This window comes from Lepisosteus oculatus, chromosome 28, assembly GCF_040954835.1.
Source record: "Lepisosteus oculatus isolate fLepOcu1 chromosome 28, fLepOcu1.hap2, whole genome shotgun sequence".
Lineage (NCBI taxonomy): Eukaryota > Metazoa > Chordata > Actinopteri > Semionotiformes > Lepisosteidae > Lepisosteus > Lepisosteus oculatus.
Window position 1 is genome coordinate 9,036,677 of NC_090723.1, and position 15,794 is coordinate 9,052,470.

General features: G+C 46.5%; 1 protein-coding gene and 1 long non-coding RNA gene across 4 annotated transcripts in view; one reads left to right on the top strand and one right to left on the bottom strand.

The window, feature by feature from the left end:
* The window catches only part of skap1 (src kinase associated phosphoprotein 1), a 161,109-nt gene that overhangs the window by 9,333 nt on the left and 135,982 nt on the right, over positions 1 to 15,794 (bottom strand). The window lies entirely within an intron of this gene.
* Positions 2,214 to 2,737, top strand: LOC107079298 (uncharacterized). The gene is made up of 2 exons (XR_001480248.2): positions 2,214 to 2,292; positions 2,452 to 2,737. It is a non-coding gene; the product is annotated as an uncharacterized lncRNA (long non-coding RNA).

Below are 15,794 nucleotides of genomic sequence, written 5' to 3' on the forward strand. Positions count from 1 at the left end.
AGAAGAGGAGCAAATTGTTTTCCGAAAGAGATGACTGCGGCGAGACGACAGGAGAAGACCTGTTAACTCGATTTTGGAAATAAGTCAGGGGGAGCCGGCAGAGAAATAGTCCTCAGCCCGAGCTCACTGGCTCTGGGGCAGCACGGCACACAGACGACGGCTCGATATTGACTTCTCCAGAAGGGAGAAAAGACCAGCGCTCTGCACCTCTGCACTTCAAGAGCAATAAAAAAAAAAAAACAGTGGAGGGGAGGAAAAAGAGAGAGAAAAGCAGACTCCCCTGGGGGCGTCGAAACGTAATTTCCAACTGGTGTGACGGAAATTTTTATTTATCTGCTCAGCCCATCTGTGCAGCGTTTCTTAAATTCTCCCCGAGAAAGGTCTTTTTGATTATCAACATCGCCATTTTAATATACTTCTAAATCACGGCCATGCCAAACGCAGAACAGGACTTTCAAGCGTGCAGAGCTGGAGTCTCTCTCTCTCTCCGTCTCTCGCCGTTTTTTTTTCCAAAGCGGAAAAATTGCGAGTTCAAACAGAGTACATGTTGTAAGAGAAAACGGTTGCGTTTAAAATTGATGCACTCCGAGCAGCCCCCTCCTTCGGCTACCTCCCTCCTGTCTCTCCTTTCCCCTTTCTTTCCCCTTGCTTGTCTCTTTTGGCAAAGCAGAAACATGTTTCACTTCAGGCTGAGATCAAACGGTTTTGTCATTTCTGACAAAAATAGTAGTTTTCTTCTGGGGCTGGCGGAAGAAACGGGCCTACAGATCTGGACAGCGTTGTTTATTGAGATTCATAAACCGAGTCTGAAATCAAAAAGTTAATTAACTTGTAATAAAAAGAATAATTCACTCGTGCCTATGAGTTTACTTTTCCAGCACAGCCTTGCTTCGGCGATGATAAACTGCTCTAAAAAAATAAATAATGGACGCAGAAAACAAAAATGCAGCATTATTCAATATGTTTATTTAATATCCAGCAGCACACACTATCTTTGTTAGGAAATGTAGATGCTGGATAAGAGTGGGACCCACTGATCTGAAAAACACACAGCAAAAAATGACTAAGCAAGGTGACGCATCATTTCGGATCGTGATTTTTATCCCTGTACATCTTTAAACCGAGGAAACCTGAGACCGTTAGGTGTGAAAACTCAAGGTTTCACAGCAGCCCCCAGATTCCGGCCCTGAAGCCGGGTGGAGGTCAGGCTGCAGGAGGAACTGGTGCACAAGGCTGGCATGCAGACGCTGGCTCGGTGCACCACAAGGCCCTCACAGGCCACAGGAATGACCGAGGTCTGACCGTCCGCAGCGCAGTGCAATCTGTTCTCACTCCTGTTCTGCCCTGGGAGCATTTCCTCACACGGGGGGGGGCAGAATGTGGAAGGCCACGGCCCTCCCCCCCCCTGCCCTCCGTGCTGACCTCTGACCCCACGTCCTGCGGCGCCACTTTCCCCTCTCCAGACCGTGTCACCGGCAGGGACAGCGCTGGCCGCCTCCAGAGCAGAAGGGCGGAGGGAACATACGGATATCTCTACGTGTGCATTTCACAAAACCGCTTCACTGAAGTCTACAAGTCGCAAAACGCATGAGCCCAGCACAGACCACTAAAGGGTTTCGCAAAATGTCCGTTTCAAAATCTTAAGATGAGGAGGAAGAGGAGAAAGCAAGAGAGGGAGGGAGGAGAAATGACTTCCCAGACAGCAGAGCGAGCAAACTTGAGTGGCTGCAGGCCGTGTGCTTGGCAGTGTGTGGAGAGGCCATTGCATTTCTGTGAAGACAGTTCATTTTTCCTGGTGACCTCCCCATGACTCCACTGCTGATGGGGTGAAAAGCAGGTGGATCAGACTGGCAGAGAGAGAGAGCGAGACCCCACAGGGTATCCAGGAAATAGAATTGTAGAGCCGTTGCCATGGCAACTCTCATTGTGTGCTCGTGATGTCATTTGTTTACCACTATGAGGGCTGGCTGCTCTGGGTTGATTATTCCTCTCAGTCCTGGGGAGTCAGGTTTAGTGCTAATAGTCCAGGGATGGAATAACCTTTAATTTTAATGCTTGAAAAACATGTGCTGTGTGCATAATGATTCCTGTGCTGGTACCAAAGAGCGCTCTTTCTTTCTTTTTTTCTCTCTCTCTCTATCATCGGGGCTAGTGAATTGCAGAGGAGGGCAAGGCTCCAGCCAGACACTGTAGCAGCAGGACTTCCAGAGGCACCTCTCTCTCTCCGACCCCTAAGACCTCCGCCATTCCTCCTCATCCCAGCCGAGCCTGCTCTGCACTACCTCAGATCACGTGAGGACTCAGAAACTGAAAGCGTGCGCTCGGCAGGGGGAAAAGGGAAATTGGGGTTCTCCTGCATCACTTCCAGGGCTCAGGAAACTTTTCATTGCCCTGCCGGTGAACCCGCGGAGCCGCCATTTTTAAAACAATTTTCCTCCTCTTTTCGTTAAGAGGCGGGGATGATGAAAAGCTTGTCGGGGAGACAGCGCCCTGCTTCAAAAAAATCTGCATTTTCTCAGATTGTGAGGTTGACACCACAGCAAACCCACACCCGGTTTGATGAGGGAGCACCGAAAGGCACAGATTAAAACTAGAGGAGAATACAAGATCCGTCATTCCTGTCGTACGAAAATCAAAGGAAAATCCGCCCCTTACATATCCCTGACTAAGAGCACCAGATTGTTCTTTATGCTAATATTTTACAATTGCACTAATAAATGAAGAACATTCCTGTCTACTCTAAGAAATTAAGGTGATGGCACAACTGAAGGATTGCATTTTGTAAACTGATCAATAGGAGCACTATAAATGTAAACAGGATGGGTTAAGCCATTTACCTCTTTCTTCCGGAGAGAACTTTTATTTCAGAACAAAACAAACATTTGTGTCATAACAGAGCACCTGGGCTACAGTACACATAACAGGCAAGAGAAATTTCCCTCCTCTTGAAAAACCTCGATGCTCAGGCAAGTCAGGAACATAATGACAACGGAGCACTGGTGCGGAGCAGCTAATTAATGGCGAAAGAGGCGCACCGACGAAAGAGAAGACATGCATCAGAAACAAAAGCAGCAAACAATAACAAAAAGCAAATCCTTGCTCCTGTGTGCGTTGAAGATTACGAATTGCTCCTTAACTTAATGGCCATTTAAAGTGGATTTGTGCGCAATGCTGAGTGTCTGTAATGATAGCTGTTTACAGGGATTCTCATTTATAATAATTAGGAGAAATGGATGGCACTGCTGATTCTACGTTCTGGGCAATTGACTAGGGGCTGTGCCTGAATAATGAGCTACTGTATGTGACCGGGAGATGACCGCTGCCTTTCGGATGACCCCAAACCCAGACTCCCCGCCCCCCGTCCCTGGGGCAGCCAGTATTAATGGCAGTAAACCCCCGTGCCGTCAGTGCACAGTGGGAGCAGCCAGACCCCTCCCTGGCAGGCCAGAGAACACACCCGGGTCTGGGGACCAGAGAGAGAAAGGGGAGCCCCGCGCCCTGATACTCTTCCCTGTTCTTCCTCCTTCCTCCTGCACGCCTCCCGCTCCGGACAGGTGCTGCCGATCCAGCGCCGGAGCCCTGCAGCTGCTGAGCCGCCCCTCGCTCTCTCGCGCGTGAACCACAGGCCGGCGCTCAGGAAGGGTTCGAGGCAGAATGGGTATTACTGACACTTCCTCTTTTGTTAAAGAGGAAGAACGTAAACAATAGCTAATGTGCAATGAGGTCACAGTGCACAAGGTCACGCTGACATATTCCTGCATGTACAAGGTCGTTTTTAACTTCGCAGCCCAGAAGGATGTTGAAAGAGAGCTTTACAGCCCGTTTTAATGGAGCCCAAGAAAGCAAGCTTCACAGCGCTTTGTGTGGAGACATGCTTCCTACTTTCAGGCACATCTTCAATTTCCACTTTGACCCGTGGGTCTGCGGTTTGCTACCGAGACTGAAGCAGTCCTTTGGCGTAGCTCTGAGCCACCTGCATGCTTGACAATTCCCCAGGTGTGTTAGGACGCTGGACGATGTGCCACAGAGCACGTTTCTCAAACACAATTTGCCATCTCTTAGCTGAATCTCTGATCAAGAGTCAGGAGAGGTCAAGCTACAACTGGCTTTTATAAATGGCCTCATCTGGTAGCCCATCTTGTGTGAACAAGAAGTTTGCCAGACTGATCAAAAGCAATCGGTTAAACATACAATATACACAAATGAAGCTGAAGAAATAAGACTACACTGTATATTTCTTTTCTCAAACCAGACTTCAAAAGCTAATGGCAGTTTCAGGCAGTTAATCATTTCTTTGTTGTAATCCAGCAAAATTACTTTATGCTTTTTTAAGAACAAAAACAACCTGACGGCGATAAAACGTCTCTCACGAGAATTTTCTATACATGTCGAAAGACCTGTCGTGTCTTGATCTTGAAATCTGTCCAAATACATTGTGAGTAACTTGTCACTAGATGTCACTGCTGCCCACTGTTCTTAATGCGAAATGCACGTTCCTGGTTTAACTGTACAGTATAGCAGAGTGGCTTCAATCCACTTCATTTTAGAGCTCCAATACAGCCAGCGCTTCACTGTTGTAACAATGCTGGGAACAGGATAAACTGCCCCTTGGCACGGCAAAAAGTACATGGATCATGCCTCTAAATGTCTCTTCAGACAAGCGCCAGTATTAAAAGCAAGCAAGCCAGCTCTGTGAGGGGCCTTGAAAATGTAAACTGATTCCCTAAATGGCTCCCTGTAACTCCCTACATTGGAAGTGTATTTTTATAAGTACTATAAAACTCCTAAGTATTTTTATAAGGCAGCTTTGTGTAGCAATGCTTAAAGAGGGTACAGTGGATCGGCAGTGGTAGGTGGAATGATTTGGGGCTTCATTAAGAGGAAATGGAAAAAATTCAGAGGGAGAGGAAGGAGAGAGGTCAGGCCTGCAGGACAGCCCCCCTGAGCCTACTGCTCAAAACCGCCTCTCAGTTTTGCTCTCGGCTGCGTGGGCCGAGCATCCATACCTCACCTGGAGCTCCATTAGGGAGCTGCCTGAGCACTGTCTGAAACCAGCACAAGGCAAACACAATTCACATTAACTTGGAAATCCATCCCAATTAAACGTGGAATGCCAATTAGGGTAACAGTCTCTGGCAGACTCCTGTGCCATCTGAAAGCCACGCGGACGTGCATTCCTGATGTGTCTCGATGCCGCCTTGGAGACGTGGTGGCAGCGGCCGGGAATGTTGAAAAAAGCCGCAGCCTGATTGGCCGCCGGCCTACAGAATCCTAAACCCACGCAGTGCTGTCCAATAGCAGTGAGGAAGAACGGGGAGCTGAGGTGGAGCTGCACTCTCAGGATTCAAGGTGGCATCTCAAGCTAAGCCAAATGCTCTCTCCTAATTGCCGCAATAACCTTCTGAAAACAAGACGGAGACGTGCACCAGGGAGCCGGCAGGAACAGCGCCTGTTACCTGGAAAGGAGAGTTCATTTAACTCATTAACCCCGAGAGCAGGGAAAACAATCAGGACCCATCAGCATGCAGATCACATGGAGGCATCATCACAGAACCGAGCAGCTCCTGCAGGATGTGCAAGATTGATAGATGGACCGGAGGGAATAATTAACCTGGTAAATTGCAGTGCGGTTCTCTCGTTAGAGCACGCCGCAACCACCGGAGAAAACACCTTCAGCTCCCCCCCTCTCTCTCTCCCGTCGTGCCCCCTGCCTGTCCCTGCCTCTGAAACGGCAAAGGATTTCTGAAACTGAAAGGGGCTTGACTGGCAACTCGGCAGGTGGCCCGGAAAGCACGATCTTTACAGTCCACACGATGGGCAGGTGCAGCACAAAGACGTTAAGGCAGCATGGCTCACACATGGTGCAAATTTGCCACAGCGTCCTGCAAATTCATTTTTCACCTTTATGGCACCTCCTACTTGCAATGAAGGGTTTACTTAATACATGGCTATACATGATCAATCTACAAATGAACATTTTGTGAATATTACTTTACATGCCATGCACTTTCAGGTTATTTCATTTCTGATTTAACAGAGTTTTCAAATGGTTTCAATCCCACCGTCAAACACCTTTGAACGCTGTACCCTATTTTCTTCCTTTACATTGTAACTGGCATGTGGCATATTAATGACTTCATGACATTTGTTTTGCAAGGCATCATAATACCGTCCCAGACAAATCAAGGGTATTATGAAATCACGATCGTTCTTTAATTTTGCCATTAATTGATCAGAGCAGTATGTTAGCCATAATGACATCTGCAACACAGTCCCTGTAGGCCCATTAAGTGACTATTGGTATATTGCATAATTCATAAGTTATTAAATCAATATATTTCTTTGTACCCGATGTTCTGCATTTCAAATGCATCTTAAAATAAATGAGTCTGATGCATTTGAAGCTCTTCACTGTGCACTGTAACCATCCAGTGTACAGATTTTGCTCAGTAAAGTTAAAATTCTAAGCTGCTGGTTGGAAGGTTTCGTGGAAAGTCTGATAAAGAGCATATCATTATTATTTTTTATGTAAGTTCTCAGTGTGCTGTATCTCAAACGAAGAACAAAATCTTCTTTTAATAATGTGTTCAGTTCACAAAAGCATAAATCTCCCGGCCCCGATGACGTCCCTCCTGAATTTTTGTCTGACTTCTTGGCCTTATTTAGATCTTCTTCTGCTTGAAAGAACAACAAGTTGCCAGTCAGGAGGGATCATTGCAGAGGACTGTTAATACTGCTGTTATATCACTTTCACCAAAAAAAGAAACCGATCGCGCCCTTTGTAAGACCTATCGCCCGTCTCTTTGACTGAGTCTGACGTCAAGCTCACGCAATGCTGCTGTGTTGCTGGGTAAAGGTCTGTAGGACCACATAAGACCGTCACAGTCAGACAGGCTTTATCAAAGGGCACCTTGCATGTGCCCGCATTGGCCACACTGCACACATGTGCACAGACATCGCACAGTGGGGAAATCTCTGACCAGCTCTCGATCGTGAAAGGCTGGGGATCGGGTTTCATCGACAGGGTTACAGTTTCATACACCAGACCTTCAGCAATGATGTTAACAGGCTACAGGAGGTCTTCTCGGTCTGCGGTCTCTCGGGGGAATGTGTCAGGGATGTCCTGTTGTCAGTGCTGCATGCCTTGTGTGTGGAAGTACTAGCTCAGGCTGTCCATTAATCTGCTTTTTCTGCCAGTTTCTCTCAACAGTGTTCAACACATTCCCTTATGCTACTGACATACTGTTATATGCAGACTGTCTTCTAAAGCTCTTCCAAGTCTTATTTATTAATTACATCTGAGCCCCTTGATACTTTTTCAATAATCTAAATTCTTCCAAGTTTGCCTTAATGGCTATAAAATTTTCAATGTATTAACCTAGCCTACCTCTGCCTACACCAAGCCCTTCAGTGACCTTGCTATTGCAATTCAGCTGAATACTGTGATGCAGAGATCAATTATTGAAACTGGCACCGCTGCAATTAATGAATACATCATCCAAATGAATAACTGGATTGACAGGGCAAAACTTTTGTTCGTACAATTTGAGAGAGGAGTTAGCCGAGGGTCACATTCCACACCGAAGGGCTGGGAAGAGAGGGATTTTCCAGAGCAGATATCATTCCAATCGCAAGCCGAAATACTCACAGGAATGTGTTAAGGGACTAAGGGGTCGGTTCGTTTTGCGGGCATAAAAGATGACAGTTACAAAAGTGTCACCGAAACACTTGTTTTGACTGTGGTATTAATAAAACTGAGCACTGCAGTGCGCCAACACAGAGAAGAGAGTTCAATTAGCAAAAAGCTTTTAACAGCTGGGCTATGGCCCCCTTAGGTGTCTCTTATTAAGATCCCAGTAACACACAGCAACTGTGCTCAGCAGGGGGAATCTTTCGAACCCCCACAATCAGTCCTCGAGGATGGTATAACACTGAGAAACTGTTAAAAAGGAGAAATGCTGCAAAGCCCTAAAGACAACCCAGCCCACACTGAGGAAACACCTCCATCGTAAATCTCGCCAGTCCCCTAGTTTGCTGGCTGTATAATAGCTGCCTGTGAGAATTGCAGAATGCAGCAGTTGTGGAGATGTGACCCTTAGCACCAGGTCTTTTCATTCTGGAGCATAAATCAGGATCCTGGCAGATCACCACGGCCAATCAGGCACTGAGGAGGACAGAATAATCTCTGCAAGGGTTCCACAGAATCTGGAATGTGGATTCTAGCTTGGCGGAAAGTGGGTCTCAGAGTAAACAGTCCTGAAGCCAGATTACAGCCTCACCAGACACAGAAAAAAAAAAGAACTCATCTACAGTAAGTGTTGGCAGATCTGCCAGCTTCTGCCCTACACATTCTGCAAATATATAATGTCTATAAAACAAACGTCAGGCCAGCTAAGCAAATTATTCTGAATGCTGCTTGCAACAAACTGGTGCAAAAGAAAAAGACTGGAATTCCAGATTATTCATCCAGTCCAAATTGCTCAAAGATTGTCTCTGTAGTTGGGAACTTGATTTCTAGAGATTTTAAAATCTTTTTTAACTCACTGTCAATGAAATCTCTGCACCCCTCGCCACTCTGGCCTATTTTAATGTCCCTAATGCCACTGCGCCCTCAGCCGACCAGGCACAAAGCTGTCCTGTGCTTTGTCCGGGCTGAAACACATGTAGCCGGAGCCAGTTCAGACCCCCTGGGCGGAAATGGAAACACACATGCCGAGCTGCACGATGACGTGATCCGGGCTCTGTGAGTCACCCTGGCAGCTGTTGCTCTTGTCACACACTGTTACTGCAGCTGAGAAATACAACCTGCTAGCCGGGTATCCAAACCCAGAGGAGGCTGGGAGGTGTAGAGTTACACTGTGCCCTCCAACAGCTGGACAAGAACGTAACAGCATACGCAATAGTCACAGAGAAGAAAAGCAAGTATAACTATCACAGTTTATACGCAGGTGCACACAAATGAGCCTCAGTTCCAGTTTTAATTAATTGCTCGTAGCGTTTTCACATTTTTAAATCTATGCCTAGGACACGGGCACTGGATTAAAGCCCTCAGTGGATGTACTACAGGCAGAGCCAATAAGGTAATGTCCCAGAATCCTGTGAGATCATTATGACATCACATGACAGAGTGCTGCTGTGCTGTTCTGTGTTCCAGAAGGCTGGGGATGAGTCCAAGACACCCTTCCAGTCTGTGGTCTGGCGTGTGCTGGACCCATGCTGTCTGAACAGCTAAACAAACCATTTTTCAACTTGGGAGGGGGGCAACACATCTTACTGTATGAAAGCACTGGTACAGAAAAGGCCATCAGGGAAAAAGGCCTCAATCTGTAACACATTATTTCATTCGGAGCCTAAAAAGACATTGCCAGGCCAAGAACAACTCCATCAGAGACTCTTCTGTGTTAATCATATTTATTACGTCTCATAGTCTGTTTAGTTCATGAAAGAGAGCTTTCTCTCAAAGGCAAGACTATCTGAAAGCCAGAATTGTGCCGAGTGTTAAGGTCTGTAAATCAAAGCTGTTTTTGCAGCACATCAATTACATCTGAAAGCTTACGGAAAACTAAACCTGAACATATTGTTTTCAATAAAAGCCACCACCACTGAGCCACCAATTTTATTTGGTTTGAATTCCAGCCTTAAAGGCAAGATGGCTTCTGGGAAAAGTGGACTCTGGAATAAAAGGAATTCAACAATCCAGTTATGATTTAGGACAACGACAAAGAGCCCCTTCCATCGCAACCCCTCTGACCGCCAGTTCAGTGGAGCACAGCGGCTGTTTGTGCACTGAGATGTATAATCGAGCGCAGAGCAGCTCCCCAGAAAAGAAGAGAGAGATGAGGAAAATCGAACCGAGACTGGGAGACTCTAAAGGAGCTCAGAGTTATCTGGGCAGAAGCAGAGAGCCCTCTGCTATTCTGGACCAGGGGAATTTTTAATTACCACAACAGAAACAATTTCTTCCAAATATCAGGTGGAATCAAACAGAGGACTATGAAGCAGATGAGGAGGGGGGAGGAGGAGGGGGGGTGCTGTGCTTTAGAAATGCCAGATGGTTGTTGATATTTGTGTCTTATTTCATGTTTCACGGTATTGAACACTAAAAAAAAAAAAAAGGCTAAAAAGAAGGAACAAAACAGCTTCTGAGCCGCCGAGTCACAAGGCCCGGGGAAGGCAGCCTGAGCTGCAGGAGTGTGCGGGGCTGTAAGCGCGAGATTAATTCGGCAAAATTAATTGGGACAAGATTGAAAATGAAATTAAGACGCAGTTGAGTGCACAGGCATTTAACTGTCGCTCCTCCTTCCCCTACTTCAACACACACTTCCCCAATACTCCCCCTACCCCCCAAACACCCTCCTGCTCCCCCACCTGTGAGCTCCCCCTGCCAGCCTGGATTAATATTCTCCAAATCAGGGCCATCCCTACAGAAAGGGCCCTACAATGGGCACAAACACACTCCTCCTCTCTCTCTCCAGTCTGCTGGCCCACATCCCCAAGCCCCACAGCTGCTGTTTAAACTGTTCTCTTCCACACCCCCTTTACACCCCCTTCGCCACCTGACATCATAACCCTTATTAAACGGTAATGATCCAGCCCAGCAGACAATCGGAGACGGGAGGACTCTAACGACCCAACTCTGCACGTTTTCTGATGGGGGATTCCAGCCGCCAACGGCTGGGGAGCCTCTGGAGCATCACAGCAGTAAAACAACAGGGAGGTGAACAGGGCACCAAGAACAAAACACACAATATACATAATCTTCACGACTGAGCATGTATCGAGCACCACCACTACTGCACCCTGCACTTTCATCCTCCAAGACACGGCTTCCATTCTCACTTCTATGAGGAAGCAGAAGAATGTGGTATCACAGTACCTGAGGCCCGCACAGCTCCAGTGGTGTCATGTGCTGGAGAGAGGGGTGACTTGGGGCACCTCTGAATCAAAGAGGTGAGTCAGAGGTGTGGTGGCGCAGAGGGTGGCAAATTCTGACTCGTCCTCTGCTGGGCACCAAAAATTGAGTACAATGCAAGATATCAAGGTTGCTCAATGTCTGAGGAAACATCCACCCCCCAAGAAACCAACCAGCACAGAATGAACCTCCTTAAAATGATTCACTGCAGGGAGAACCCTTGACATGATCTGTGCCCTACTCACCCAGCCATTTGGCAAAGTAACCGTTTACAGAACAAAAGTTTATTTTTGTAAGGCGATAACGGCACTTTATGTGGGAACAATAAAATTCAAACACAGGAGGGAGCTTTGAAGTAAACTGTACCACATACCAGAACAGTACTGCTTCCTCGTGTCAAGCACATCACACATTTTCATTCGCTAAGAACATCTTTTCAAAGCAGACTGAAGAAGTCAAGAGAATGGCCCTTATTTTAACCTTGCTTCAACTGTTAAATTCCTGGACTAAAACAATCGCTGTGTGGTTTGTAGAAGGTCTTGGTCAAGAAAGGATTGTATAAACGAAATTCCAAGCAACCAGTTGTTAAGGCAATAAAGTATTGGACTTCAACTTGAAAAAGTCAAAACAATGCAGATTTTATTAGTGAAAGGTCAAATGATCAAAGGAGGCGCTATAACTAAATAAAGAACCAACTGAGGCAAGAGCAAATCTTCAGTGGCCAACTTTTTAAACTTCTGAAAGCAAAAGGATGAAAACCAACCTGTTTACTCAGCAAGGAAAAGGAAGAGAAAAGCACCGCAGGCTCAGATAGGAGAGGAGAGCAGGCTGAGATAGGAGAGAGGAGCGGCTGGGATAGGAGAGAGGTGCAGGCTGGGATAGGAGAGGGGAGCAGGCTGGGATAGGAGAGGGGAGCAGGCTGGGATAGGAGAGGGGAGCAGGCTGGGATAGGAGAGGGGTGCAGGCTGGGATAGGAGAGGGGAGCAGGCTGGGATAGGAGAGGGGAGCAGGCTGGGATAGGAGAGGGGAGCAGGCTGGGATAGGAGAGGGGAGCAGGCTGGGTAGCAGTGTCGACTCTTTTGCACAGGCTCCCGCACGATGGCAGCACAAGGCAGAGCCTGAAGACAGAGAGGTTTTCTTTACAGTAAGCGAGGGATCAATACCGATCAATTGCGGAGCTTTTTATAAAATCTCCTGCTTTATTCGGAGGGAGGGGATATGCTGCCACTGTGACTCTCTCCAGTTTGAGCAGCGATTTCATAACCGTCAGTTAAGCCTTTCTTTAATACAGGCCTCTGGCAGGACTGATTGCTCCCTTCTGACCTGTCCCCCTGGCCTATTAATTACTTCCAGTCTTCAGATATCAACACTCAGACCATCCTCGTGGTTAAAAAAGGATATTATTTTGAATTCCTTATCACTGACCGGACTTGTTCGGTTCTGATTTCTCTTTACTCCACGTTCTTATTCCGCTGAATGAGAAGGAAAGGATGATGTCTAATGTCTATTTTTTTCACACGACACAAAAGTTACTTCAGAAGACTGGTAGATGCACAGGAGGGCTTTGCAACACATTTAATCAATCACACGTACTAAACACATAGCAAACTGTGTTTCAACGGCAGTAGAGAGAGGAGGGCCTGAACACGTTTTATAGCGTACCCCGTGACCTCCCCATGTTCGTTTTAAGTCCTGCTTCTTCAGTCATTTCCGTTTCAAAGCCCTGTGCAAATCAGAGCACCAGCCTGGAACACTTTGTAATGAGAGCTTCTGAGGTGACAGCACACGAGTGACAGAGCAGGAACAACCAAGTCACCCCAGAGTGACCAACGGGGACGTTCAGAACAAAAAGTTTTAACAAAACTCAAGTCACGTCTCATGTTAAAACGAAAACAGAAGTCATTTTGTTCTCCCATCTAAATCGCGAAGGGGCCAGGTGGAGAATTGCCCCCAGGGTTTGGCAGTAAGGATATGGGCCGAGAGAGTGACTCTCTCTCCGGGTCCAGGGAACATGCTGGGGTTCAGCCTCCATTGTATCGTCAAGCAGGGAGAGAAGTCTGGAGTAGGGCACTTGTCAGGAGCCGCCGGGACGGGACGGGGCGTGGAGGGTGGGGACAGGCCCAGAGCCCAAGGCTCTGCCGGCACAGTTCAAAAGCAGCAACCACTCCAGCTAGCAGGGAGAGGACAGCCCAAGGTGCTGCTGAGCATTTCAAGTTTGTAACTGGGTTACACAATTCAGGCAATTCAATGCTCCATAGGTAATGAATCACGGCTCAAGCACTTCACCTTTTCTACTCACATTATTCACATATCAGCGGTTTTTTATATTACATGAGTACAGACCATCTGAATCTGACCCTTCATATACTGTATAACTGTGACGAGACTTATGAATCAGGTCTCATGCTATTTAGACATCTTCTAGCTTTTGCTTGGAGACACAGTGATAGAAGTCTCATCAGACGGCAAAGTCTGGTTGTACGGACAGGGGCGTGTCACAAGGACAGGAAGAGAAGTAAAACAAAACTCAAGATGAAGGGCCCACACTCATAGCTGTTACTAACGTTATTAAGCTGTTATTTTTGACCACATGATCCAAGTCTGCACTGACCTCGGACTCCTGCCGGCTTCCTGCCTCCGTTTCTACAGACCTGGAAGTGCAAAGTAGCTCCCCAAGACTCTGCTGAGTTTAACAAAAAGACAGCAGTATAACTGCATCGTACTGCAGACCCTGACTGTGTCCTAGGCCAGAAAAACCTAAGGACAGGAGAAGCGACATTCGGATACATAGCTCCCACAGTTCAGAGCACACTTCCGCCCTCAGTTACGTACAGTTACTTATGCTGACAGTGCTAATGTTTTTAAGTCAAGGTCATCCACATGCTAACGGCACATCAGCGCTTTGAACCCAAGTCATGTTTTCACGTACCGGGTGGAAGTGGTTTGTCTTTCGATTAAATGCCTTTCTGCTCTTGGTTTCTTTGATAGCAGCTGTGGAGCTCTGTTTATTCAAATATTGCATTGCTGAGATGCAGCATGTTTTTACACAGAAGCTAGCGTGAAAGGCGCTATATGAACTTTATTTTTATTTCAATCAGCACTGGAACAACTGGAAAAAAACCTGAGCTTGGCTGCATGGCACTGGCATTACAAAAACTCAAAATACTAACAAAGGAAAAAGCAAGATAATAAACAAAATTAGGGTTAAGCCATGTTGGTTCTTGAAAACTAGGAAAACTCTGTAAGAAACTAAATTACTGTGCAATCGAGCTCTGTAAAATACACATAAGAAACAGCCAAAATGTTCATTACACAAAGAAATTGCTCTCGTAAAAATGAGAAAAAGTAATGTGAAAAGCCAAAAAGAAATGATAAAAGTTAAAAGCCAGTCCTGTGTACCTTTAAGTGATTCACCTGCATGTTGTAATAAACAGAATGCGAGTTTCGCCTGGATGAGCAACTCAATTATCCCCACAATACCGAAGCAGTAATGTACATAAATCCCATTACACAGGAAATCTCGCTGTTGGGCATTTCACACAGCCTCATAGCCACAGAGCAAAACAACAGCAGGTTTTTTTTTTCTTCTCCCTTTTTTAACATGCACGAAGAAAGTCAGTTTCAAAATAAAAGCACGCTTTTCTCCGATCCGAACAAAAAGACTTTTGTGTCTCTCTGCCATCCCAACAAAGCTGACGTAGCTAAAGAAGGAGAAGGATTAGCAATTACCAAGAGGTTAATTAGGTATCCTCTGAAGCCCAGGGTCCGAATCTAGCTTTTGTACCTGGCCTGGCAGAGACAAACGACACCCTGGGTTAAATATATATCAGAAAGGAGCCCCCAGAAGAAATACAGAAGAGCATCAGACAAGGGACAAAGTACCGAATCTTTGGATCAGCAGCCCCAATCACAGTTGATTTCAAATGTTTCTCGCTTCACCATACTGGTTACTAGGTTTCACAGCAAAAAAAGAAGCTGCATAATGTGGCATAAGTCCCAGAATTGGCTTGTTCTGCTCAGGGTACAGAGACAGGGGGTGCCTTCTATTATACATACATACATATATATATATAAAGTATGGGCACATACAAAAACCAATAAGATGTCACTCTGTCACTGGGGTCAGATTGATGCATCTCTCAGCTCTGGGCCAGCAGCACATAACTCATCATTACTGTGGCTGTGAAGTGCTGCACAGGACACATCGCCCTGTCGAATTTACAGTGGGTCAGGGCTCCGGAGAAATAGATCACAGTCTCTGTAAGCAAGCATGTGGTTCTCAACCGCTCGAGGAGATACCCTCCCAGAGGCGGGGGGGGCAGATGAGTGCTGGCGCCGTCTCTCTGTTAGTACGCAGGAAACTGCGTCCGCTTTGCATAGTTTTCATTCAAAGCTGGATAGCTCTGAACACGCTGTCACATCACCGGCATGCAACTAGTCAGTCTCAGGGGCTTCCTCTTTTTAAAATTCTGTAAGCAACAGAGCGCTCTTGGGCATCATGGCTTTAAAGGCGCTATACAAAGACAGACGACTAACCTCCCTTGACAACACCCATGCCTGGCTGTGTCCAGTGTCACTACTTGGAATGGGAAAGCAGATGGAAGACAGGAACACTGTGAAAGTTGGACATGATTTTAACTGTATTAAAAGCACAGCAGAATGTAGTAAATCACCATGCAGTCCTGGTGGGGTCATGATATAAAAATATGACATAACCAGGCGGAAGTGCAGCTAAGCAGAGTGGTACAGACAGTTAAAGACTCTGGAAAAAATCACAGGGGACAGCTGTCATTCTCTTAGCAGTCCCCTTTTCTGTAAGAGGGTCCGAGAGAGATGGTGAGACAGGATGTTCTACTGGACTGGAATTCAACAGGTTGTTTCA